The sequence below is a fragment of the Meleagris gallopavo genome, chromosome Z (assembly GCF_000146605.3).
Source record: "Meleagris gallopavo isolate NT-WF06-2002-E0010 breed Aviagen turkey brand Nicholas breeding stock chromosome Z, Turkey_5.1, whole genome shotgun sequence".
Classification (NCBI taxonomy): Eukaryota; Metazoa; Chordata; class Aves; order Galliformes; family Phasianidae; genus Meleagris; species Meleagris gallopavo.
The window spans coordinates 10055422-10058681 of NC_015041.2; positions in this window are offsets into that span (position 1 = coordinate 10055422).

A 3260-nucleotide genomic window follows, 5' to 3' on the forward strand; every position below is an offset into this window, starting at 1 on the left:
GGGCTAGACAGCCCGTAAAGGTTTGAAAATCAGACACAAATGAATCAGCAGTATGGATTTCACTCTCCTTCAGAAAACAAAATGTTTCTAACTGATATTACATAGTTCCCAGATATTTTAAATTGTTCAAGCCACAGCGTTTCTGGGAAGAAATTTCCAAGCTTTACCTAAGATTGTATGTCAGATAGAAGTGACTGTGAATGAGAATGTTCTTTTTCCAGTGTCCATTTCAGCAGTATCACAGAGGCAGTGACAATGTTATTTTATAGATAGGTACAGATATCTTTATCTGCAGTGCAATCTGTTTCTTCCTCCTTATTTGGAAAATAAAAGAAAGAAATAATATTTCATGGCTACCCAACAGTACTAGAAAATAAGTGACTTGGTTCAAAATGGAAATAAAGAATATATGTGTATTACTGAAGACAATGTACAATCAACAAATTATTAGATATTATGGATTGATTTAAAAAATGATTATGTGCACAGTGGTATGTACTAAGACAGAAACTTGATACAAGATTTATTTGTTCATACAAATAGCCAACCACATGTAAAATAGAATAGCCACAGTATGAGAACAATCATTTCATGATTGTATTTATAGAATTTATAATACATTAAGAATGTATAGTTCACATTTTTTAAGACTAAAATCACACTGCAGAAGATCATTAACAAGTTGTTAGTTCTAATATCAGTATTTACTATGCCTATTTGTTATGATACATAACTAGTTTTAAACATCGTCTTAATTAATAAATTCAGCACTAAATATGGTTGACTAAGACTTGATTCTCTGTTCCTTTCTGTAAATTTTTGTCTAAAGTCATTATTTATACCTCTTTAATTGCAATAATATTACTTGTTTTATTTCAAGATACAATTATAAAATGTTTTTCTTCTTTTTTAATCTTATAAAGCTCCCACATTCACAACATAGTCATCATCAAATAAGATTGTTGTTATTATTTTCCTACTACTACTAGGCCACAACATAGAAAGCCTGCAGTTCCTCCTGAACAAACTAGTAGGAATTATAATAAAATACAAAAATAATGAACAGGCGGATAAGTGTAAGAAGAAGCATAAACTTGATTCTTTAGAGGCACAGATCTTTTGGGCCGCTCTAGATGCATCTCAGTTTTTCATTTTTCTATTACATATTGCATTATCAAATCTCATCTCTACCTTGCTCAGAATGCATCTATACCTTTTTTTGTATTATTCCATGGAGTAAACATATTTGCACATTTCAGTTGGCTGCTGGCACACACCCAAACTTGGTGGTGGCTGGAACACATGATCAAAAGCTGGAAAAAAAATCACTTCTTTGTTCAGCACTGTCTACTTTTATAATTCTGTTGCTTTAATGCTTTGTTAAATTTCCTGATATACAATTACTGCTACACTTCTTTATTCCTATGTTAAGTTTGTCTGTTTCAAATTTGGAAATATAGTGTCCAAAACCATATTTCCAAAAATCATTTACAACAGTGATAAGACTGTGGAATGATAATGTATTTCTTCCATAGAGGGTATCTAGCTGTCTTTCTCAAATGCAAGAGTATGATATGTCGTAAAGATGAAGGCAGCAACTTTGGATTCAAATCTGCAATTAGGGAACCAAGTAAGGCATTACAAAAATGTGCTGAAAATACCTGTGCTCCAAGAGCAAGGTGGACAATGCCATTCTGCAGTAGCTGATTTCTGAAAACTTGTCTCAGTCAATACAAGGTAGAATGAAATAGAATTTAGAAATTCCACTAAACATATGCCACAGTCTTAAAGAAATGTCTATATGGATTTGTTGTTTTTGTTATTGTTGTTGTTGTTTTCCTTCCACTAAAGCAGATATAATGATATTTATAACAGTGGTAAGTACAGTGTAGGCAGGATGCAGGTATAACCACCTGGTCCCACTCAGGGCAATAATATTAAAGAAAAATGCTTTTAAATTTCTCCAGAAAGACGTACCTTAAAGATATGATAGCCATCTTTGTTGTGAAGAGGACATTTTTGCAATCATAAAAGATATGGTAGAATGTAATGACGGATAAACAAGATACTCTCAAGGAAATCAAAGGGAAGGTTCAAAGTGCTAAGCCTCAGACAGATTGTGTTGGTATCTGATGTAAATATTCATACTAATAACAAAATCATCCATACAGGAAAACATCTTCCCTCCTAAAATTCTCCCCTCCTGTATATTTCTAATAGCAACAATTTGTACTGGAACATTTTCAACATTTGCTTATGTTTAAAACAAGCAAACGAAGAAAGAAACAAAACAAAACAAAACAAAAAACTAAACAACTGGATACTGACAAGCAAAACAGCAAAGCTCAATTTAAAATTTTCAATGCAGTCAGTGTTTGATTAGTACTGTTTGATTAGTTACTCACTTTGAGCAATTGATTTTGTGTCTCTGTAAAAATATCTGGCTTATCACTGATTAATAAACCTTTTAAAATCTGGTTAACAGTAACTATAGAAATCTATACAAGCTCTGTGATCTGTAGAAAACATTAGTTAAAATTTAACAGTAATTTTGTGTGTATATCTAATTCTTGAATGAGACATCCACTGATTTTCAGACACAAGTATATTAAAAAAGTAAAGTTTTCTATGCAGCATTTTCAGATCTTTTTTAATTTTTCTGTAGGCAAGATAATGAAAGCTCTAGTGATATGAAATCTATGAAAATCTTTCAGGCAGTCTAATTCTAAGTGATTGCAATACTATAAAAATACAAATATGATGTTTACTTTTCTTTAGTTTTCTCTCTACTTTAAATATTTGAAGTTGTTCAACATTTTGAAATCAGTTGGCTATTACAAAAATGTTAGACATTGGAAAGAACATTTAGTTCTCTCTCCAACTAATTTATAAATTTAGTCTCTACTTTTCACTAACAATATTATAAATAAAATTATTATTTAAACTCTGATATAATAGCGTAAGTATTAGCTATTCATGAAGCCTTAAGAAAAATGAAGGAAATTAATGTTCTTGTTTTGTGGCTGGCAGGATTCAGATTTCCTTTTCAGTCAAAGAGGGAATGAATCCTGACCCTCTATTTTAGAGACATTGAACTATTTCTGAGAAGTTTCTCAAGTATTCTTGCAAGTGTCTTGTAAAATTTCTCATGGTTGTTTTTTTTTAGAAAAAACTGTGAATGATATCCAGGTCTCAGAGAGGAATACTTAAAAAGTAGTTTTTTACTATGATAGTTTCAATGTTAGCTTGCATTTAGTGTT